The sequence below is a fragment of the Pelobates fuscus genome, chromosome 4 (assembly GCF_036172605.1).
Source record: "Pelobates fuscus isolate aPelFus1 chromosome 4, aPelFus1.pri, whole genome shotgun sequence".
NCBI classification, from domain to species: domain Eukaryota; kingdom Metazoa; phylum Chordata; class Amphibia; order Anura; family Pelobatidae; genus Pelobates; species Pelobates fuscus.
Genome location: NC_086320.1, coordinates 112803251 through 112829690, shown reverse-complemented (window position 1 = coordinate 112829690; position 26440 = coordinate 112803251).

The window sequence follows — 26440 nt, the reverse complement described above, 5'->3', positions numbered from 1 at the left end:
GGACAGACAATTTCCATAACATCAACAATTTAGTTTGTTTGGGTGATTCTAACTTGTATTTTTAAAAGATAAAAAAAATAAAACATATGTATCTTTACTTGTAAGGATTGGATCAATGAGATTCTATAAGTATACATTTGTATTACTGTACTTTTTTACAATGCTGTGACTATTCAAATCTCTTTCCTCTTACAATATTTCATTTGTTTGCACTGTTTTGTTTTATCTGTTTGTTTTTACTTTTGTGGTTTTCGAGAGCCACTTATAGTGTTTTGCAACACACACTTGACTTGTATTCATTTATTAGTTAACATAATTGGGGAGTTCTACAATAAAAAATAATTTATCATACATTAGGTCTATGTGACACATTCAAGAGCTCTTTGGAATATATTGAAGCTTGGTACATAATAATAACCATTGTCATACCAAAATATAACAGGGGAAGCACAGTATATTAATGGTAGGCAAACCGCATAATTAAAAAACAAAAGTGCGGGGGGTGGGACCTGACCGCTGAGTTGAGTAGACACTAGTCACAGCAGCTTCTGCATTATATGGTGCACTGTGCACAAAATCTGCTTATACATGGTTCTAATCAAATATTGTGACTACTAGGTGAAAGGAGACATTGTGGTGTTCATGGCGATACTATTTAAGCCAACATTCCGGCGAGATTGATTCAATAATTTTTTGCGGCCTACGAGTATGGCATGGGAGAGACGGCCGCTCTCCTGCCACCACAGACGGCTGACAGCTTAAGCCATCGCCCCCCTTCCCCCCCTGAACCGGTGGGGGTTACCACGGTCCAAGAGAAGCATCTCCATGACCTGCGACATCTGCTCTGCTGGAGGCACTCTGGACCTCGACAGATGGAGGAGTTAAGCGGCAGGGTGCTGGAGCATACCCTCTTACTGACACGCATTACGAAAAGGCAGAGTTGCTCAACTACTCTACACCTACTGGCAAACCTGTGGGGGATCCCACTGGCTCCAGACACGGTGGTCAGACAGGCCTCTGCACCTTGCTTCTCCATGCCCGATGCTGGTACTTATACATACCAGCTCAGCACTCCTGTTTCCAAGTCAAGCACTGGAGCAGTTCAAGCCTAGATACGAAGCTGCGCTCCTGCTGTATACTCGGCTGGGATTTTCAGTAAGCCGGATGGTGCGCAGGGAGACCTCACTATCGAGCAGTGGCAGGTAAATTCCCCTACTGACTCTGGAAAGCACTGAACTGTGTCAGCAGGAGTTTGGCGTCGGACTTGAGCCCAGAAAAGTGAAGAAGCTTGCTATATTAACGCCCAAGATGGCTGCTAGTCCTTGTGGGACCCTGTGGGGTATGTTGGTGCTCAGGTACTATGGGGATATCCTGTCTTCTATGGTTTTGCAACTTTCTCCAAAGGAGTACAATTTTTGACCACATGGTGGCACTTTGCATTAATGAAGATTTCATTAACACATTATCATTAAGAATTTTTTTTTTATAAAATAGCACCTCTGCCGTGGACAGACTGCAATGATTACAGTTTAATATAGGAAAAAAATGTGATGGAAAGGTTAAAGAAGTAGGATAGAGTATATCGTATAAATATATGCATCATTAGCAGCATAGAGGGAAAATAAAATGTTATATACTAAACAGTCTAAATCACACACAACATATATATGAAATTTAATTTTACTTTAGATTTATAATTATAATTTAGAATTACCCGCTAGTTTTATTCTTATCTTTATATATTAATCTAGAGTAGATGTTTTTAAAAAAACGTTTTTTTTAAAAGAATGGTTTCAAATAGTAGCATGTCTTTTTTGATTTGTAAATTTCGGACTTACATTTTCTTTTTTGTAAACTCTACAAAACCTCAACAAGACAGGGCCATTATAGGTGTGTTATCTTGAAAAGCCTTCTGTCTAAGTTTGACAACAATTCATTATTAGCCCCAAGTCCCCTGCAATACAATGAGAGATATAACACTTCTAGTTGTATAACGTGTGTAAATACTAGTGTAGTGCCTCATTTTAATGTTGTTGGTGCAGATTTGTAATGCTGCAAATTTGGGATTAGTGCTGTGGGTGAAGGGTTAATACAGCAGGAGTAGATTTTATGAATATAGTTTCATATATAAAAAAACAAAAACTACTCTGAATGTATTCAAACACATGGGCCATGATTTAGTATTTTGGGATACGCTTTTAAATGATTTAATATTTTTGGATAAACTTTTAATATTATGTTATATTTTGAAAATAATTTTAACATTGATGTATGTTTAATGTGTGATATATTTTTTGATATATTTTTTGCTATTTTAGTATTTTGAAATAATTTTTTTTTTTTTTAAAGCGTAACACAAAAATATTAAATCATTTGAACAAAATGTTAAATTGAGGCCATGGATTCATAATTTGATTTACAGAACATATTAGAGTTTGGGGTTAGATATAGGATATGGTATAGATTGGGGTTTTGGAAGGGGTTTATGTCTTTATGTGTGGGAGGTGCCATACAATTTACCCTTGGGCCGAAGCCCCTGTTTGTTTTTTTTACCCCCTAGAAATACCCCTGCAACAAGGTAAACAATTTAAAAAGTGAATTTGTTATGTTAGAGGAAAAGCACACGTTTTTAAGTTAATAGGAGACAGTAAAGCAAATAGGGTATTTTGTCTGTGTTTCTGTGTTAGACCAGTGTATTTCACTATATGTTTGAATTAACTGTATGTTTTCTATGTTTCTATAGATATATTACAGCCATCGGACATTACAATAACTCACAATAAGATTCATGGTGCACTTAGAAAATCTTTAGCGGTAAGAGGAGCAATATTATTCTCATTCACATCTCACTGTACATATGGTTAACATTATCAACTATGTTCTTGAGTGTTTTCGGATAAGTACAATACTTTATAACCTTTCTCATTGTCAAATCTAACTGATTTACAAACAAGATTTATTGATCTACATTCAATTAAATTGAATCAAATGAGAGCAAAAAAAGTGAAATTCTGACATAATGATAACTATATTACCAACTTGCCATTTAATAAATAATAAAATCAGTCATCTGCACATTCATTTTTTGTTGTGTTTGTAGCTGAGAGTTGTTTTGGATCACTTGGGATAATTTAATGTTAGCTCCAAATTCCATAATAGACTATAATAAGAAATGGAGATAAAAAGCACTGATAATGTTTTTCATGTAATAAAATCCAGCAGTGGGTCTCTTCTAAAAATTGAAGAAAAATTAATGGCAAAATAAGACCAAAGGTGTGTGCATGTGTGTGTGTGCGTATCACGTGTGTAGGATTTATGGATAAAATGGTGAGAATCCACATTGCCAAAGTGGAGCGCATTTGACCATTGTTTTTTTCAGAGATATCTATTTTGCACCAACTGCATGCCATTAAGGTCAAGTTTTTTTCTGAATATATTAAAGTAACTGCAACACTGGAGATACTATATAATATCAAATACTTTATACAATTCCCCATATATGTGCAAAACATGAATAACATTTTTCTTTAAAAATATATATTTAAAATCTACATTATTTATTTACTTTTTGGCATTCATGAACACCAATTAATACAAGAGTTCTGTTGTGTTTCACGTGATAACTGTGCTATACTTCTTACGAAATATTATTCTTTTTAGCAAGATTTTAATTTGCCTTCCCTTGACTCTAAATTTTACAGAATTTAAAGACAAATGGCAAAATTGTGGCTAAAATATCCAAGCTGTGACTCCAGCCAACACGGAGATTGTATTTGCCTTTTGGATTTTATTCCAACCCAATTCAGAGTTTAGAGAATGTGATAATCTGACAAGATTAGTATGCCCCAAAACTGAGATATTGTTTGAGATTTATGAAAGTATTCTGTTCTAGAATGTGGTCCAGAAATGTAAGAGGGGTGTCCCTCATGTAATGTGCCTGCTAGTTCCACTGGTCTCCATGGTGATTGCCCATTTTTGTGATATCATGTTGCCTACAGGTGTCAAAAACATTCTCCTTTAAATATCTATAAAGTGATACAATGTCACTTCATGAAGATGCACGTCGTCATGCATTTTTGTTTTTAATTTTGTTTTTTCGTGTTATTGCATTTGTTCATGAAAATACTGTTAATACTAAATATTATTTGTGTCAAACGCCAATATAGCATTGTTAAGGTGAATAATGCCAAATTTAAAAGAAATTTGATTGATGTCCCGGGCTTTCCCACACTGTTTAAATGTATTGCCCGTGCATATTTTTGTGGGTTCAAGCCTGTTTTATCCACAGTCAGTGCACAGCGTTACTAGTTAGTGATCATGAACTGTCATGGCAGTCACACAGTGATTAATTGATCTGGGGACTCTAAGGGAGCCATATCAGTGAATGGACAATAAAGTTTATTTAGGCTCAAGTTAGATAATGATCCTGCAGCTCTCTTAGGGGACGTTGCAAACATTCCATTTAAGAGCAGCCATTCTGTCCCATGCCTGGTTTAGCTGACTGATAAGAGACAAATACTGTCCTTCAGAATGTGCTCCCCCACCACAGATTTACATAAACTGTATATGCTGTGTGCTGGATATTTATTTTCGCATTATGTCTCCCCCTCCACAAACAAACAAAAAAAACTTTACAAAAATACAATATCATATGTTTTGTTTTTAAATCTAGATGTAATATTAGGCAATAATTTTTTCAGAGGGGAATGTAATAAACGCAGATCTCATTTAGCACACCGATACACATTACAAAAAATGAAATAAAATAATAATATTAATAATAAATGCAAACATTATATATATTATTTATTTATATTTCCATTATATGTGTTTATATTTCTATTATATTTCTATGAATATATATACATACACACACACAAGTATATAGAAACATCTAAAGTAACATCCAAATTTAATTGCGGATACTAATTATATCAAAAATATAAAAATTACTTTTAATTAAACAAAAATAGTGAATATATATTTTGACGGCATTGTTAATATAATTTTGAGATCAACCCACCATTTATTTTATTTTGCCTGTTTATTGCAGATTCCCCACCCCTCTACTTCGTTGCAGGCACCAATCTGCTAATTTGTACGGAGCCACTGAAAGCATGCGGGAGTTAAAGAATTGAAGTATGCTGAAGCTATGGGTTTTATGGAAGCTGTATATTATAAGTGCTCTGGTAAACATAGTTAAACCTAACAGAAGTTTAATCTGTGACTGGCGACTAGAGTGAAGGGGACATAAATGTTAGAGATGAAAACTTTGGGTTTGGAGCCTTGAGTATAAAAGATAAACAAATGTCCCCGGTGAGAGTGACCAGCAACAGGTCAGGATAAGGGTCATCAGGAGGTCAGGCTGACCTGGGAGCAAATAAATGACAGAAAATTCGGCTAATACCTCCTTCCACCTCCAGGGTGTGCTGCAGCTCTCCCTGCAGATTACTGTATACCACAGACGGACCTTAATCCCATAGTAGTCACCTTAATCCTAGTGTAGATATCGCTCAATAGTTCCCAGAAGTGAAGAGCACTATATGTGGTCTAATAGTTCAACTCATCTTGCAAAAATGTTGAGTGTCTGTGCTTAGAAAACTAAAAACATGCACTCTGCACATTGTATAAAATGGCATAATAGATGCAGATAGCTTTCCTGTTTTTAATTGATCACTTTTTTTACGAAAATATTATTATGATTAATAATCAAGCAAGTTTAAAGCCATTAATGCTAGCTAATATTTGTCATAATCTTTTTTTTTTTCTTTTTAATTATTTCATATATTGAATAAAGTGAGAATTTAAAATTTAAGTTTGAAATAGCTGGACTGGAAAAAATAATCTTAAGTCTTCTATGTTTTCAGTCTGGCTACTCAGTTTGAATTCACATTAGTAAATAACCCTGTTTGTTTCTGACAGATATCAGGTAAAATACGAAATAATGCGTATAACATATTACAGTATTTAAATAACAGAATAAGGCTTTTTTTGAATGCACAAAATAATAAGGAACACCAATAGACGGAGAAGGAGAAAATACGGGGAAAATATATGTCACGTATGTCAAAATCCAATATTTCCTCTGCACGCTATACATTGGAGATAAAATGTATTCATTACTTTATCCAAAAGTAAGAACTACTACTCTGACAATAGTTTTTAGTATTATTAAAGTATACATTGCTAGATAATAGGTCTTCAATGGTTTGAAAGAGAGATTATACAGCGCTACGGAATTTGCTGGCGCTATATAAATAATAGAATAATAATAATAATAATATTATAATAATGTGCTACTGCTATTGTTTGCTCCATTATTACTATTGTATGTCATTTGTATGCCTGCAGTATTATTTGCTAAATTTTTAAATAGTAACTAGACAAGTCCTAATTTTGAAGGCCAAGATAATCAAACTTGAAAAATATTGTTTGGCGAATTTTCCCAATTTGCGATTTAGTAAATTACAGGGAATGTATTGAGGCTGCCACTCTCGGCAGCAGAGATTTACTGACCTGCGAAATCCAAAAAAATTAAAAGAGCAATAGCTTGGTCCTTAAATCCCAACATGCAGATTGTTCTCAATATGGTGATGATAAGACCATGCTTTAATTACTACAAAAGGATTGCACAAAAAATTACTAAAATTACTAAAATTTGGTGACAAACCCTGCTGGACTAAATCAACATTTTGTGGGCACAGTACATACTGCTGACTTGTGGGTCTACTGGTCAAAGTAGGAAGGAGGAACACATGGAAAGTGCCACATTAGTTGGGCTCCAAGATAAACCTTTTTTTTTATTTTTTTTTATATGTAGCTTTGTCGGGTAGCACTGAATATCATTTAGAAAGTATTAAGTAAGTATGCACCGCCCCTCCCCCCAATAAATACAATATGGTACTCAAATGAAAGCCCTGCCTTCCCCTCTTCATCTCTTTTCCAAATCCTCTACAGTGTAAGAAATGGCTAGAGGTGTCTGTACAGTGGGGGAGTAATCCTAGTGTCAAAAGGTACCCAAGTGAAGAAAGAGGACCGTTAGTTTAAGTAGTGGAAGAACTGAAAAGAATAAGTTGTACATGTAAAGAAGTGAACGTTAAAGAAGAGGTAAATAAAAGAAGAAGTGGAGGGAGAAAAAAAAGCCCGAAAGGGTGCTGGCCAATTGCCCCCACACAATCCCCAACTAAGTAACAGTTAACCTGTATTCACCATGTAACCTCAATGTTTTCACCAAGTGGAGAGACCTATTTGTCTTCTGGTATGTCCTTTGCATAGCATATAGTCTCCTTCACACCCACCAACATACAATACAGGAAGCTTGCAGCCATGGAAAATGGAGGAAGAGAGGACAAAGCCCACAACAGAGCTTTTGCGCAGGCTATATTAGAATCCTCCAGTTTGTTTGGTTGTTTTTTCCAATATGTATCCAAAGATTAAACACATACACGGAAATGCAAATTGTGTGAACCTACAGAAATTGTAGATTATGCTAGCTTTAGTGTACCTATAATCTTAATTTTATTAATGACAGGAGGCGAGTATTTGCTTAAGTCTCTCTTTACTAGAACTCCACAGCAGCACAGAAAAAAACAACCAATCAGAAAAAAGTTAGGTACTATAAAACTCCCCTCCCCATGCATCATTTCCTCTTTCAAGCTGCGACAAAACAGAATAAAAGGCAGAGAAACATCATGGGGATGAAACGAAGTCCTAGATACGATGAATATAACGATGTCCACCATCCAAGTGTAACCGTCAAACTCGATAGTGTAGATGGACTGTAAACTGAAACGAGATAAAAAAACAGAATCGAACAGGTTGATTATCCAATGAAATGTACTCAGTATAAGCATGAAGATATCCAATGTAGCAACCAAATTAACCTAATATGTAAATATCCCAACCCTATTAATGGAAAAAAACAGACATAAGGAACAAGCGACAGGTAGCAGAGACAACAAACAGAGTTGCATACCTACCTGATAATCTAAACTATAACATAAAACAAGGGAGGGACAAAAATGGGTGGGAAATACTCGCCTCCTGTCATTAATAAAATTAAGATTATAGGTACACTAAAGCTAGCATAATCTACAATTTTATAACATGACAGGAGGCTTCGTATTTGCTGTTTGAAAGCTCAGTTCACCGATCCAACGCTGTTTGTGTCGCTGGTAATTATTCCAGGAAATATCAGAGTAATCCTAACTGGACATTCCAATATGATAAATGACAGCCGACGGGTCAAAGAAGATGCCAACCGACAAGGTATCTCAAATACGGACAAAGGCACCCTCCGTCGGTAAATCCATTGTACGTGGCGTAGCAAACTGTTTCCTAGAAGTCGGTCCATGAGCTGGCAAGCTGACCTATTAGTCACATTCCTGTAGTCGTATAACTTCAAAATCCGCTCTATGACCTAGGGTCGCGAGAAGAAAACTGACACCAAGTCTCAACTCATGACCCATAAGGCGGTTCCACCGATCGTGCCAGGGCCATTCGGCGATGCGGCCTTGCAGGGAGATCTCCAATCTCAAGGAATGCACCGAAGACCACCACCAAAATCGCAATAGAAGCCGAGGAGGATCTTCGTACCTTCCTGTCCTACCCGGTGGGGTGACCCATCCGAGCATAAATTCATAACGCACACAATGAGAGTGTGGCCAGACCAGCCGTATACAAAGTGATTCCAATAGTCCAAACGGACCGTGTAAACTTCGGGCGCCGTAGAGAAAAGGCTCCAGAAGACGTCCGTTCAGGGTTCCGAACTGAACTTGAGTGGAGGAACGGTGGTCGACTATTCTGGGAATAGGGAATCCCAGAAAACCTCAAAGGAATGGGAAGTGCAAACAGGAACGCAGATTTTCATCCTGAAATGCCCTCGTCCAAGAGTGAAAGATGTCTGTGTGAGAGTCGGGTATACCAGGTACCACCATAAGGTCTCGTAGGTCTCCTCGACGATAGTTGAAAAGTAGGGTAGCGCGAATCCAACAAGATGGCTCCCGTGAGGGATAACTAGAGTATAGACGGAGGGTCCTCCATCTCCGAACCCTGATCACCCGGTATGCGTTTCGAGGAGACGGGGCAGACCTGCCATCTTATCCCAAGATCTGAGGACCGGGGAGGTCAAGACAAAACGGGGGTTTCCGGTCGTACCCTGTGAACCATACGTACGGCTTTTTACCTTCAGAGCGGGTAAAAGGCTCTCCTTAATCCTGTTACCCGAGCAAGGTAGAGCCCGTTTGCTCCCTGAAGGTCCCCGTATCTCCTGCCACCTAAATACGGGAGAAACTGTCTGAGCAGTTGTTCACAATGGTCCGGATATCCAAAAACAGAAAGCAATCCTCTGCTAGTTATGGTGCAGAATATATCCAAACCTGCACTCACATAATACCTGAGTTCCATCCGATAGCCGTACCATCTCCAGGAATGTGTATAAACAAGTGGGAGTCACCCCTCGTTATACCACTGTGAGAATATCCCTCCATTACAGGAGATAGACTAGAGGGAACCAGTCTACCTATGGATATCTTGCATGACCAGGCAGTCCTCTATATCGAAATCAGTAGCATGGACGTCAGAACTACTTGAATGCAGGAGGGACGCCCCTCCCTGTAGACATCGGTGTCTTGCACAGGTACAAGCCTGTGTGATGAACAAATGGATGGCACCGTAGAGCGTCGAGTGCATGAGAGAGCCGCGCCCTCTACTAATGTGATCAAATATCGTGCTAACGTCCGGCTGATAGCCTGAGCGGGCCGCACCCGTAAATAACCAAACAGTAGAGTCAGCATCCGTGACCGTTCCTTTCTATGAGAATGCTTCCTCCAAACATGACCCCTGTATCCAGCTCAGTCTCCGGCTGAGGTTGAGGGGGGGCTGCGCCCTCTAATAACAAATCAGTGTCCGGTAACGTCTCTGAGAGGGGTTCGCTCTCTGCTCCAGCAGATAAAATATTCTCGGATTGAAGAGATGGAGGGCCGCACCCTCCTGTGATCCAAGCTAGGGTCCCTAGGGACTCAGGGTGACCAACTAAAGGGTACACCAAATACGAGTATCAGCATAAGGCTGAGGGCAATCTACGGGAAAACTATGGGAAAAAACTATCAACTGACCGTCCGGATCCCGTGCGCGCGCGCGGGGTCCAGGCGAACCGTTGGTAGTCTGAGGAAAGCTGGAGACGTTCTCCGCAATCCACGAGCACCCGGGAGGTCGGAGGAGGTCAAGTCAGGCCTCTCGACGACCCGAGCGAAAGGAAAAGGAAGTCACGAAAACGAAAAAGACAACAAAAACGTAGATGCGAGTAGAACGCAAATTCCATCTCGGCTAGAAGGCAAAAGGCAGGCCGGAAGGCAAGACAAGTAAGCCCCACTGAACAGGGTCAGGAGCTAACCTTACGCAGGAATAACTACCGATAGTTATATGGACACCGGGAGACAGATCCGGAGTAGTTGATAAAGACAAGGAAAACGCCGCGTTCTCCTGAAGGTGTCTGAGTACCGGTCCTTGTCCTTGCAAAGTTCTCCTCGGAGGAGTGCCGTCGCCGGACTGGCGCAACCGCGGAAGTGAGTCCGGGGTCTTAATAAGAAAACTTGCCCTTCAAGTCTGAGGTTTAGGGCCTTCACCCTACCTACCATATTCAGATGGCCGTATATTGGTGTCCTCTTGGGTAGTATGATAATGGTGCTTGTCCGGACACCCGCCCCTTTCCATGTCACTGGTGGGCACTGGCTTCTCCTCAGTGATATTCCCCCAGGCCTGCGGCCAGAAGGGGATAGAGCAGGCCCAACAGGCCAAACTAATGGATACAGAATAGTTGGCCAAGCAAAAGGCACCGACATAGTAGGCCATACTTAAGGGCACAGACACAGCAAGCCGTTCTTATGGGCACAGACATAGCAGGCCGTTCTTATGGGCACAGACAATAGCAGGCCGTTCTTATGGGCACAGACAATAGCAGGCCGTTCTTATGGGCACAGACAATAGCAGGCCGTTCTTATGGGCACAGACAATAGCAGGCCGTTCTTATGGGCACAGACAACAGCAGGCCGTTCTTATGGGCACAGACAACAGCAGGCCGTTCTTATGGGCACAGACAATAGCAGGCCATTCTTATGGGCACAGACATAGCAGGCCATTCTTATGGGCACAGACATAGCAGGCCGTTCTTATGGGCACAGACATAGCAGGCCGTTCTTATGGGCACAGACATAGCAGGCCGTTCTTATGGGCACAGACATAGCAGGCTGTTCTTATGGGCACGGACATAGCAGGCCATTCTTATGGGCACAGACGTAGCAGGCCATTCTTATGGGCACAGACATAGCAGGCCATTCTTATGGGCACTGACATAGCAGGCCAATCAATGGGTTGTGTATACCACGATATTATTATAGCCCTGTATTTATATAGCGCCCTCCAATTCCGTAGCGCTTACAATGGGTACTGAATGAGCAACGGGGACCTCCGCGTTCGGGTAGAGGTCCCTACAATTTGCAGATCCTCAGGGCAACTTGTGACATGGGACCCTTAGACACCAACCCTATTAGACAGTGTAATGCCGTGCGGGTAAGCTGAACCGGGACCGGCAGCCCCTAAATGCCCAGCAGGCAAACCGTGGTATTCCAGCTGTAGTGGGTAGACGCGGCAGTTGTTCCAGTGATCCTCACGTCCATGAATGTAAGATACGCTGAGCGATACTTTCCTAAAACTGTGAATCGGTAAGCACCTGCCCACACGGGTCTGTTTGAAAAGTTTTAGCATCCTTATAGGTTAGCAACATCATATCCCTTAAGGCTATTGTAACCATGGAAACTCCCAGGAGTAGGGCTAAGTAGCCAACTCAATGGCTCTCCCCAAGGACCTGACTAAATTGTATAGTAACAGCGTAGACTGGTCTCCCATACCAGGTAGTCAGAGCCCGGTCCAGTCATGTCTATATGTGCCATGGACAGGATATCCAAACCAGAGTAGACTCATTCGAGTCCTCATAACTGGGCCAGAAAAAAATACCTAAATAAATACAAAAATAAATAAAAAATATATACTGCGAAGCACACGGATAGCGAACTCGCAGAAAAACTGTGATATACGCTGTAGAAAACTCACAGCGATCTGTGACGTAAACTGTCAGGAAAAATTCACAGCAATTGTGATATACACTGTTCATGCAACTGTCAGCAATCCGTGATATACATGACAGCTAAACCCACAGTAATCAGAGTGACATAATAGGTCCTGGTGTACTATGCGATGAAGGGCCAGACGTAGGCCACTAATACAGTAGATATGGTGCATGCAGGGTACAGGCCCCCATAGGAAGTAAGCGTATGAAGTATGCCTACAGTGGTAAAATAAGTTTTGTGTCACAGACAGAGCAGTATATGGTATACTGCCTATAGGCATGAACCCCCAGAACAAGAAATCTAAATATACACAGCTAAACATCTATACACACACACATGCACACACACACAAATCTACATAAATACATATATACAAGGACATACATCTATCTGGACATAAAAACTCAAGGGAAAAAATCACTACATTGTCCCCTATGACACAAACTGCATGTAGTCAGTTAATGAAGAACAAACTGACATGCAGTAGGAAAACCGAACTGGGTGGAGGTAGACCTCCAACAAGCAAGGTAATGAATAGTACCGACGGGGGGGGGGGGGGGGGGGGGGAGGCGGGGGGGGTGCGCGGTAGCACTCTCTCCCGGTCGAAATCTCCCCCGCCCGGTCGGACACACGAGGTCCGCGGGCGGAGGCGGCCGCGGCGAGCGGCCACGTGGGGAAAGAAGATCCGGCCGCTGGGTACTAGCGGGAAGCGCACGCGAGTACCCCCGCGGCCGGCAAAGTACATGGGACCGCCGGAGATGAAATCCGCGGTCCCGGAGCTCGGGGGTCGAAGGAGGCAGATGTAGTAAGCCTCCTGACGCCCCGAGCGGCACACACACCGCCAGAAAAGGGCGGAATCACCAGCATGAACAAAAACCGGCATGCACAATACAAGGGAAACGGGCAGGGGGGACACAAGCCCAAGAGAAAGGCAGCAAGGAAGCCAAAGACCCCCCACAAATATATAGGAAACTACAGGCGAAGTTGCAGGGGACAAATAAATCACTCAAGATATAAAACACCCTGATGGAAAAAATCCAGCAAGGGCAGAAAATTAAATAAATAAATAAATAAATAAATACCTAAGAAGAAATCTCACAAGAAAATAAATACATAGGTTACAGAAGATAAATATATCTATGACCAAATTAAACAAGTGCAATCTACAAAATAGAGTCTAAAAAACTGAATGTAAGCAATAAATCCCAAAGCCACCCACTAAAGCAGGAGGCAGTGGTACTCTGACCTGTACTGGTGCGGAGCAGCAAAGAAAGAGGAAATGATGCATGGGGAGGGGAGTTTTATAGTACCTAACTTTTTTCTGATTGGTTGTTTTTTTCTGTGCTGCTGTGGAGTTCTAGTAAAGAGAGACTTAAGCAAATACGAAGCCTCCTGTCATGTTATAAAATTTGAATTGCTGACATGTGCTTTTTTTCATACTATTAGTACTTATTGGTTTTGCTCAATAACAGTTCATTTTCTGCTCTCCCTTCCATCCTGCAGTATTTACATTTTTTATGTGACTTCGATTTCTTGGGAGTTGTAGTTTAACTGTTAGCTTTTTGTAGGAAGAACTTGTTTGCATTATTTTAATCAATTTTTCTGCATGTTTTTAAATTTTATTATAAAAATGTCTAAAAAAATAATGATAGGTCAGATCTAGGCTGGAATGCTACTTTAATACAACATAGTTTTGATGATTGATGTAAGGTTTCTCCATTTTTTTGTAGGTTTTAACTTTGTTCTAGAGGCCTTCAAATCAAATTGCTGTCTAAGAGTGGAAGGAGACAGACTTCAGGGTGTGAGACATCAATCAGTAATGCTGTGTCACATCACCATTCATTTATTATCCACTAGAAAACAAGAAATCATAGAGCATACATTAAGTAAACAGCTTCCTTCTAAAATTAGACATTATTTATTATGGCGTTCAACTTGCCTGATTCAAGGAATTTATTTTATAAATAGAAGCTTGGTAAATCATGTGTATTTGGACAATAGCACGGGGTAGAAGAGATGTTGGAATACAATATTTAAAAGAAATATATTTCACAGAAATATCCACGTGATTTGATGCTAACATTTATAAATGTGAAGTTTTTAGCCTTGGTTTAATATTTTGGATAACATTTTAATTGATTTATTATTTTTGGCTAAACTTTTACACTTTTCTAATTATATATATATATATATATATATATATATATATATATATATATATATATATATATATATATATATATATATATATTATCAGAATATTACCACATTTTAAATATTATTTTTTAATATTAAATCATTTTATCAGTTTATCCAAAAATATTAAATCGTTTGAAAAGCCTTTTCAACAATATTAAATCAAGGCCATCATTTTGAAAAAGTTAGCTGAAATTTGGATAGAACATTTTTTATTAAAACAAAACAAAATCCAATCAGCTGCACACCTTGCAAAATAAACCTAAAATCCAATCAACTGTGCACCTTGCAAAATAAACCTAAAATCCAATCAACTGTGCACCTTGCAAAATAAACCTATCTACTGAAAACGCAATTGTTAAAGTATTTTATGTTATTGTTTTGTTATCATGGTAAAATATGCAGGCCTCTGCACGCATTGTTTTGACATGTATTTATCAACTATCAGTGTATTATCTTAATGCCTGTACCTAAATAAAGAATAGATTTTTACAAATCCATAAAAAATCTTTATCTCTTGTTAATTGGTATTATTATTACTAATTACGTTTCACCTTCCAGGCATTTTACACCAAAATATTTGTTATATTTAATAATAAACCTTGAGGAAAAGATGACCATAGCTGCCTCCTGGGCTCAGGGCCGGATTAACATAGGGGCTGATGGAGCTGCAGCTCCAGGCCCAGGCCCATGGAATAGGCCCATTGATTTAAAAAAAAAAAAAATTTTTTTTTTTTTTTTTTTTACACACTACTCTTACGTTTGCCACCTGACTGGTATTTTACTGGCACAGCCGGTATTTGAGGCTGCCTGACCGTGCCAGTATTGCAGTAATACCGGAAATACAAATGCAGATATTTTTCTCAGAATAAATGGAGATTACTCTGCAATACCAGCACCGGCCAGTAGGGGTCACTGTGTGTGGAGAGAGGCAGGGATAGGAAGTTACAGCATATCCCTGCCTCTCTCTACTACTCACTGATCCGTGGGGGAGCAGCTACACAGAGTCCAGAAAGCAGCTCTACAGTAAGTGAGGGATGGGGGAAAAGGCAGCAGGGACACATGGAGACACTGAGACACTAGGGGACACATGGAGACACTGAGGCACTAGGGGACACTAAGGGACATATGGGGACACTGAGACACTAGGGGACACAGACACTAGGACACATGGGGACACAGACACTAGGACACATAGGAACACTGAGACACTTGGGGACACTGGAAAACATAGGGACACTGAGACACTAGGGGACACTGGGACACATGGGGATGCTGAGACACATGGGGACGCTGTGAGACATAGGGACATTGGGAGACACTGAGACATTGGGACACGGAGACACTATGTCCCAATTTCTCCCAGTGTCCCCATGTCCCCCAGCCAGTGTCCCTAGTGTCTCAGTGTCCCCAAGTCTCCCAGTGTCTGTGTCCCATGTCTCTCAGTGTGCCTAGTGTCCCCATGTGTCCCTATATGTCCCAGTGTCCCCATGTCTATCTCCACAACTGCCCCATGTCTCCCAGTGTCCCCAAATGTCTGTCTCCCAGTGTCTGTGTTCCCATGTCTCTGTGTCCCTAGTGTCTTAGTGTCCCCAAATGTTTCAGTGTCCCCATGTGTCCCAGTGTCTGTGTTCCTAGTGTCTCAGTGTGCCTAGTGTCCCCATATCTCCCAGTGTCCCTATATGTCCCAGTGTCCCCATGTCTATGTCCACAACAGTTCCCATGTCTTCTAGTGTCCCCAAGTGTCTGTCTCCCAGCCAGTGTCCCCTAGTCTCCCAGTGTCCTCTAGTCTCCCAGTGTCCCCTAGTCTCACAGTGTCTGTGTTCCCATGTCTCTGTGTCCCTAGTATCTTAGTGTCTCAGTGTGCCTAGTGTCCCCATGTCTCCCAGTGTCCCTATATGTCCCAGTGTCCCCATGTCTATGTCCACAACTGTCCCCATGTCTCCCAGTGTCCCCAAGTGTCTGTCTCCCAGTGTCCCCTAGTCTCCCAGTGTCCCCTAGTCTCCCAGTGTCCCCTAGTCTCCCAGTGTCTGTGTTCCCATGTCTCTGTGTCCCTAGTGTCTTAGTGTCCCCAAATGTTTCAATGCCCCCATGTGTCTGTGTCCCTAGTGTCTCAGTGTCCCCATTTCTCCCAGTTTCCCTAAATGTCTCAGTGTTCCCATGTCTGCCAGTGTCCCCATGTCTGTGTGTTCCCATGTCTCTCAGTGTCCCCAAATGTTTGTGTCCCCATGTCTCTCAGTGTCTGTGTCCCTAGTGTCTCAGTGTCCCCATTTCTACCAGTTTCCCTAAATGTCTCCCAGTATCCCCATGTCTGTGTGTTCCCGGGTCTCTCAGTGTCCCCATGTCTCTCAGTGTCCCAGGGTCTCTCAGTGTCCCAGGGTCTCACTGTATCCCCAGTATCCTAGTGACATGGGGGGACACTGAGACATTGGGACACTGGGAGAAATGGGGACACTGAGACACTGGGAGACTAGGGGACTGGGCGACATGGGGACACTGACACTGTGATACATAGGGATACTGAGACACTGGGTGACTTGCGAGACTGAGACAATGGGAAACAGGGAGACATTGGGAGCAATCCATCTATACAGCAGAATCAAACTGTGAGTAGTTTGTTGGTGATTTTACAGAATTTTCTCTGATGTCACTCCTTGTGATTATACAAATGATTAAGGCTGGTATTTTTTCCCAAGAAAGGTGGCAACCCTAACTACTCTTTACATACTTTTGCTTAAAGGAGCACTATAGGGTCAGGAACACAATCCTGTATTTCTGACCCTATTATGTTAAAACCACCACCCTGGCCCCTTCTTGCCTCCCTAAGTATAGTAAAATATAACTTGTATTCAAGTCTGCAGCTGCTGGCTCTGCCTCTGAACTGACTGTCTGCCGACATCATCAGAAGTGGTGGTCTGAGCAAATTACAATACATGCCCATAGGATTGGCTGAGAGTGTCAACTAGGCAGATCAGGGGCAGAGCCATCACAAGTCCAACATAGCCCTGGCCAATCAGCATCTCCTCATAAAGATAAATTGAATCAATGCATCTCTATGAGGAAAGTTCAGTGTCTGCATGCAGAGGGTGGAGACACTGAATGGCAGTGCTGCACAATAGGCGACCATAGTGTCCCTTTAAGTTTGGGAGCTTAAGAGGGATGTATGGGAACAAAACTTGTGTGGACTGGCTGACAATAAAATTAGTTTAGGTAATGCAGACGTTGGTCTCTCTAACACTGTGGCATGTCCCCTTTCTTCTACACTCACTACATACACCTTTTCTCTGTCTCAGGAATTTCTGCCTGCTAGTAAGAAGGTAAGGAGACAAGTGGACCAGTGAGTGCTAGGGGACAGTCCTTAGAAAGCATGGAGTGAGTGCATCATTAGACACATTTATGTCAAGCTCAGGGTGCTGCCTGCATAGTATGCCCTTAGTTGGACAGCCTGCATGATTGGCGGGCAGCCTGACATGCATTCATGCCAGGCTGTCCTTCAAATTCGTTGGACAGACATGCCCTTTTTGGGCATGTTCTCCCCTTTTGGCAGGTCTGGTTACGTGATTTGCACCAGTGGCCCACCCTTTTACCCCACCCATTGACTTCCTGCTTCACTGGACACTGTGAGGGTATGGATTTACTTGAAAGATGAAAGCATAAATTAGAGAGAGATTAGCATAGAGTATGTGTTTTCTTATAGCTGAATCCTATGAGTTTCCCTCCAAACACCATCTCCATCAGATACAGGGCCGGATTAAGAGCACAGTGGGCCTGGTGCTGACAATTATAATGGGCCTAATTACAGAATCTTATCGACCAAAAACACAAAAACAGTCATACCTCCCAAGCGTCATGTATCTGATGGAGATGGTGTTTGGAGGGAAACTCATAGGATTCAGCTATAAGAAAACACATACTCTATGCTAATCTCTCTCTAATTTATGCTTTCATCTTTCAAGTAAATCCATACCCTCACAGTGTCCAGTGAAGCAGGAAGTCAATGGGTGGGGTAAAAGGGTGGGCCACTGGTGCAAATCACGTAACCAGACCTGCCAAAAGGGGAGAACATGCCCAAAAAGGGCATGTCTGTCCAACGAATTTGAAGGACAGCCTGGCATGAATGCATGTCAGGCTGCCCGCCAATCATGCAGGCTGTCCAACTAAGGGCATACTATGCAGGCAGCACCCTGAGCTTGACATAAATGTGTCTAATGATGCACTCACTCCATGCTTTCTAAGGACTGTCCCCTAGCACTCACTGGTCCACTTGTCTCCTTACCTTCTTACTAGCAGGCAGAAATTCCTGAGACAGAGAAAAGGTGTATGTAGTGAGTGTAGAAGAAAGGGGACATGCCACAGTGTTAGAGAGACCAACGTCTGCATTACCTAAACTAATTTTATTGTCAGCCAGTCCACACAAGTTTTGTTCCCATACATCCCTCTTAAGCTCCCAAACTTAAAGGGACACTATGGTCGCCTATTGTGCAGCACTGCCATTCAGTGTCTCCACCCTCTGCATGCAGACACTGAACTTTCCTCATAGAGATGCATTGATTCAATTTATCTTTATGAGGAGATGCTGATTGGCCAGGGCTATGTTGGACTTGTGATGGCTCTGCCCCTGATCTGCCTAGTTGACACTCTCAGCCAATCCTATGGGCATGTATTGTAATTTGCTCAGACCACCACTTCTGATGATGTCGGCAGACAGTCAGTTCAGAGGCAGAGCCAGCAGCTGCAGACTTGAATACAAGTTATATTTTACTATACTTAGGGAGGCAAGAAGGGGCCAGGGTGGTGGTTTTAACATAATAGGGTCAGAAATACAGGATTGTGTTCCTGACCCTATAGTGCTCCTTTAAGCAAAAGTATGTAAAGAGTAGTTAGGGTTGCCACCTTTCTTGGGAAAAAATACCAGCCTTAATCATTTGTATAATCACAAGGAGTGACATCAGAGAAAATTCTGTAAAATCACCAACAAACTACTCACAGTTTGATTCTGCTGTATAGATGGATTGCTCCCAATGTCTCCCTGTTTCCCATTGTCTCAGTCTCGCAAGTCACCCAGTGTCTCAGTATCCCTATGTATCACAGTGTCAGTGTCCCCATGTCGCCCAGTCCCCTAGTCTCCCAGTGTCTCAGTGTCCCCATTTCTCCCAGTGTCCCAATGTCTCAGTGTCCCCCCATGTCACTAGGATACTGGGGATACAGTGAGACCCTGGGACACTGAGAGACCCTGGGACACTGAGAGACATGGGGACACTGAGAGACCCGGGAACACACAGACATGGGGATACTGGGAGACATTTAGGGAAACTGGTAGAAATGGGGACACTGAGACACTAGGGACACAGACACTGAGAGACATGGGGACACAAACATTTGGGGACACTGAGAGACATGGGAACACACAGACATGGGGACACTGGCAGACATGGGAACACTGAGACATTTAGGGAAACTGGGAGAAATGGGGACACTGAGACACTAGGGACACAGACACATGGGGGCATTGAAACATTTGGGGACACTAAGACACTAGGGACACAGAGACATGGGAACACAGACACTGGGAGACTAGGGGACACTGGGAGACTAGGGGACACTGGGAGACTAGGGGACACTGGGAGACTAGGGGACACTGGGAGACAGACACTTGGGGACACTGGGAGACATGGGGACAGTTGTGGACATAGACATGGGGACACTGGGACATATAGGGACACTGGGAGACATGGGGACACTAGGCACACTGAGACACTAAGATACTAGGGACACAGAGACATGGGAACACAGACACTGTGAGACTAGGGGACACTGGGAGACTAGAGGACACTGGGAGACTAGGGGACACTGGCTGGGAGACAGACACTTGGGGACACTAGAAGACATGGGAACTGTTGTGGACATAGACATGGGGACACTGGGACATATAGGGACACTGGGAGATATGGGGACACTAGGCACACTGAGACACTAGGAACACAGACACTGGGACACATGGGGACACTGAAACATTTGGGGACACTAAGACACTAGGGACACAGAGACATGGGAACACAGACACTGGGAGACAGACATTTGGGGACACTGGGAGACATGGGGCAGTTGTGGAGATAGACATGGGGACACTGGGACATATAGGGACACATGGGGACACTAGGCACACTGAGAGACATGGGACACAGACACTGGGAGACTTGGGGACACTGAGACACTAGGGACACTGGCTGGGGGACATGGGGACACTGGGAGAAATTGGGACATAGTGTCTCCGTGTCCCAATGTCTCAGTGTCTCCCAATGTCCCTATGTCTCACAGCGTCCCCATGTGTCTCAGCATCCCCATGTGTCCCAGTGTCCCCTAGTGTCTCAGTGTCCCTATGTTTTCCAGTGTCCCCAAGTGTCTCAGTGTTCCTATGTGTCCTAGTGTCTGTGTCCCCATGTGTCCTAGTGTCTGTGTCCCCTAGTGTCTCAGTGTCCCCATATGTCCCTTAGTGTCCCCTAGTGCCTCAGTGTCTCCATGTGTCCCCTAGTGTCTCAGTGTCTCCATGTGTCCCTGCTGCCTTTTCCCCCATCCCTCACTTACTGTAGAGCTGCTTTCTGGACTCTGTGTAGCTGCTCCCCCACGGATCAGTGAGTAGTAGAGAGAGGCAGGGATATGCTGTAACTTCCTATCCCTGCCTCTCTCCACACACAGTGACCCCTACTGGCCGGTGCTGGTATTGCAGAGTAATCTCCATTTATTCTGAGAAAAATATCTGCATTTGTATTTCCGGTATTACTGCAATACTGGCACGGTCAGGCAGCCTCAAATACCGGCTGTGCCAGTAAAATACCAGTCAGGTGGCAAACGTAAGAGTAGTGTGTAAAAAAAAAAAAAAAAAAAATTTTTTTTTTTTTTAAATCAATGGGCCTATTCCATGGGCCTGGGCCTGGAGCTGCAGCTCCATCAGCCCCTATGTTAATCCGGCCCTGATCAGATACATGACGCTTGGGAGGTATGACTGTTTTTGTGTTTTTGGTCGATAAGATTCTGTAATTAGGCCCATTATAATTGTCAGCACCAGGCCCACTGTGCTCTTAATCCGGCCCTGGGGAAACCAAGATGTGTGAGCCCCACCTTGGTCTGGGCATGCACCCCTCGGGGGATGCACCGAGACTCTCTGAATAAATTCCATCCAGTGTTTCAGATGCTGATTGGAGGTCATCTCTAAGATCAGGAATCGGCTAAAGTTATTTTTCAATCCACTAAGTTAAGAATCTCCAGCTCTGGGGCCCATCACCACTATATACTTTCCTTCATCTATACTCTTTTACGTTTTATGATTTATCTTATTATGCATATGATATGACTCTAAACCATATATCCATAAGCCTGTCTTGTGATTGTTTACTCACCTTATGTATTAACGCTCACTCATACAGTACGGTTCTATGCCACAGTAATATGTCTGCTAGTTATAGCCTGTTATCAGCTAATAATCTTTCCTCATGATATTTTATGTTATTTGGCCTACATAGTTTGATGCCTAGTGATTCTCAAGACATTGCAAACTGGGCTTTTAGCTAAGTGTGTCTCCGTGCTGATGCCATGCCTACTATTACATTCATCCATGCAAGTTCTCATTATGAATTTATTTTATAGTGATTTACTATAAGGCAGTTACATGTTAGTACTGCTACATGTCTGTTGTATGCTAACATTTCAATGACAATATAAATTAAAAAAACTCCCAGCAACCACTGCACTTATTACTTAGGCATTACTTAAAGGGTCATTCCAGGCACCAAAACAACTTCAACTAAATTGGGTTGTTATGGTGCCATGAGACAACCAGAGGCACTCTTACCTCAAGGGGTTAAACTGTTCTCGAACGGTTTCATCCTAAAGTTGCCTCCAGCAGGGATATCCACTCCCCCCCAGATACAGGAAGTGTAGAGTGCCGCCAGGCACAGGCACAGGCACAGGCACCGCTGATTGGCAGAGAGCAGTCAGCTGATGCTCTCAGCCAATCAGCGACTCTCCATTCACTAAACTGACTTGGAATGAAATGTACCTTCATTTAGATTTAGTTGTTTTGGTGCCTGGAATGCCCCTTTAATGCTTCACAGTTTGTATATACACTTCCACAGGATGAGACCTGCTTCCTGTATCAGAGTGCTGGAGGAAGAAAGGGGTAACTATATCACACATATTTTTTATGTTCTAAGCTCTCTCATTTAGGATTCTCATCACATTTTGTCCCTGTAAGCCAACACTGTTTAATTGCAGTTACTTTTATGTCTTATCCAACCATTGTACAGCGCTACGGAATATGTTGTCACTTTTAACAAACAACTTTACCAAAGTAAGGCTATTAATCGTAATAAAGCTATAGTTTTTAGGCATGGTAAAGAAGACTCGGTTCTAAATAGTAGCATGTCAGAAAGCACAAAAGAGTAGAATATAAACAAATGAAAACAAACGGTTCTATTTTTTACAACGCTAAACCACTCTTCGAGGCACAAACAACTAATTTCCCCCACTTTAAACAAATAGCAAAGCTCACAGTTTAGAAATGTGATCTGTAGTACTCCACCAAATGTTTGCAAACATTTCAGCACACAAAACTACTGTTGTGACATCCATCCCATTGTCTACCTGGTGATGGTTTTCTTTGAAATTATTTACAAGTGCCCTGTTAAAAAGTAAACAAATGCTTCAATGAAGGAGCTGCCAAGGCCCAAGAAGGTGACTTGTGCTGGTGTTTACTCTAACACTGTCTGCATAGGTGTATAGAATGTATGACATTTGTACCAGGAAACACACGTGCGCAATTCAAAGTGAATCATGGGTGATCCAAGTTTCTTCCATTTAGACTATATTACGTTTACTCCTTCATGTTCAAGTTTTGAGGGAGCACTCCAAACACTATAACCACTACAGTGCATTGTCCTGCATATGGTGCCAGCAGTGCTACCCCCAATGTAAGTAGCCAACCATTTGGTAACTGTTATAATTCTTACCTGGGGTCCGCCAAGTGCAGCTCTCTGCCTCTTCTGAAGCAGGAAGCTCTCCACCTGGGCTGAGCCACGCAGAGCGACAATCTTAGCCGATGAAGCGGAATTGCACCTAGCACAGGAAGCACAGAAAGAAGACAATGAGACAGGCACGGTGTGGCGCCTGTTGGGCCATAGATTAGAAGTCAAAACATTACATTTGACTTACTTACATTTGGGGGTGCCAGGGCACTCCAGGCACCAAACCTACTACAGTTCACTGCAAGTATCTCTATGTATCATAGTGTTTGGAAAGGAAGAGGCTGATGCTGTTGGTATTGTGTAAGCCACACACATTGTGGTGGGTCAGGTGATGTGACTGCTGGGGACAAAAATGGATCCTGCGGAAAGAACATGACATGGCTCATAAGTTGGTGAGGTCTGTAAGTTATTTTTCAAGGTTTTTACAACAAACAAGTAACCTTCAATGTAAAGTGCTTCTACCACTATGACAGTAATGTTCCGTACAGTATATGAAACAGTATTTTAAGTGCTATTTTTTATTGATAGCTGTTATGTCCCAGGTTTTCAGTGGGCCTTTATTTCATAGGTTTTTAAGACTTTTATCATTTGTTATCTAAGCTTAGTATGAGCAACTGACTGATATAAGAGCCCTTAAAGGGACACTCCAGACACCAAAACAACTTAATCTAAATGAAGTTGTTATTGTGTAAGGAGGCCCCCTGGAGGCACACTTACGTCAAGGTGTTAAACTGTTCTCGAACAGTTTAACCTCAATGCTGCCTCCAGCAGGGATATCTACTCTCCCTCCCGGCATCGTCTTTTGAGTTTTCAGATTCAGGTAGCATGGAGTGCCGCCGGGCAGGTGGGCCGATGACTGGCTGAAAGCTGTCAGCTGATGCTCTCATCCAATCAGGGACTGCCCATTCACTAAACTGCCTTAGAATGAAACGTACCTTTTCCAAGCTAGTTTAGTGAAAGGGGATCACTGATTGACTGAGAGCGTCAGTTTATCACTTTCAGACAATTAGCGCCACCCTGCCCGGCTGCACTCCACACTTCCTGAATCTAAAAATTCAAAAGCCGGGTGCCACCTGAGGGAGAGTGGACGTCGCTGCTGGAGACAACTTTTATAGACCACCTTGAGGTAAGCGTGCCTCCAGAGTCCTCTTGGTACCATAACAACTTTATTTAGATAAAGTTGTTTTTGTGCCTGGAGTGTCCCTTTAAATGAAAACATGCAGCCTGGTTTCCTGTTTTTACCACTCTATTTAACAGGTAATGGTGAACGATTGTTCTGGAACATTACATATGTCCCAACACTTCAGTTGGACAAAGAGGGACACTTTAATTTAGGTGTGTGAGCGCCCCCCACACCTGTTCTGAGAAATTTTTAATGACGTACTAATAAACATTTATGGAACAAAAATGTTATTTAGAACAAGAACTGAGTTCTAAACATATTTGTCTGTAGTTTAATGACACATTACTGGTAGTATTATTGATGTGGAGCTCTGTTATACACAAAGGCACACCTACAATATGGAGCTCCTATAAAATACAGAAAATTAGCGTGAAAAAGATTTGTACACAAATAAGGACTATGCCTTCTAAATAGGGACACTTGGGAGGTATGACATTGTAAGAGATGACGTTTAGTGATGCAGAATTGAAAAGGGATGGTTTTAAAAAATAGAATCTTGTTCCCAATCACAGATTCTCATTAGCCCTATGCAGTGTGGTGCTTGCGTTGACACCAAGTATGGTTATTTGGTAAAAAACAATCATGGAAAGAGGATAATATGAGAGAAAATGGGCCTCTTGCATTAACAAACCCAGACTGCCTATGTATTTTATATTAGCCGAGTAATATCATTTTAACATTAACCCATTCAATATCAACATGTTAGTCACATCTCAGCACTCAATGGGTTACTTGAGATTACCAGCTAAGCAGCACCCAAGCAAATAATTACCTGTTTATTTATGGATTATTCGAAGGATGGCACAGAAAGAGGTGAAAAAACGATTTACGTCTTGAATTACAAATAGCATGCCAGGTGTTATTAAGGGATATCTGAGGTGGATGTAAGTCGCTGGCAGAACATGTTTGAAGTATTATACCCAATGACAAAGTGATATTATACATGATGTTCCAATTGCATAACCACAAATAGTATGATTACAAGATTACACCCAGCACAATATATAAATACACAAGCCTTTCCTCTGAAAAGAAAAACTGAAATATATACTGCAGAGCAGGAAGGCAAAGGGATAGATCTCTAGCTAACTACAACTTGATGCTTTGAAGCATCATGGGCATTGTAGTTCTGCAACAGCTGCTGGTGGGTATGAAATGGGCTGTTTCATTCCTACCCTCATATTTAGGCAAAATAAATTACTATTTGGCTAGTTCAAATTGTTCCATTGCTGAAAATATATACCTTTATGTTGCTCTGAGGTGATTGTATTTTAATTAATTTTGTAAAGAGTTCTAGATAAGAGCACTAAATAAGACCTGTTAGATAATAAATCTTGCGGTAGACAGATAGATATTGATAGTTTAGAAACTAGGATGACATATTTAAGGACCAGCCTAGAATTTCTGGAAACCATGAGGATGCAGTTTTATATAATTATAATAATAATTTTATAAGCAACATTAATTTCTAGCAGGAATATTTTTAAAAGCAATGGTTCCCTGGCTTCTTGATTGCTCAGATCACGTTTTAACCCTTGAAAGCAAATTTACAAAACAATAAATTAATAAACAAATAAATATGAATGACATTGAATGGAAATGACCAACAGATAGATATATATATATATAGATTAAACAATATGCTTACCTGAAAACGTCTTCCTACTCCTTCAAGATGGCTGCCTAAACAGGACTTAGACTCCGCTTACCTCAGCAAACGGTAAATCCTCAGATGATCTAGAACTACAACTTCCTTAATGCTTTGCCAAACTTTAGAATGGCAAACCATCATGGAAGATGCAGTTTCACAACATCTGGGGATCTACCATTTACCCAGCACTGGGTTAGATAATGTGTGTCAGTTAGCAGCTTGGCATCTAGGATCCAACATTGGTTACTATGTTTAATGGCTAAAT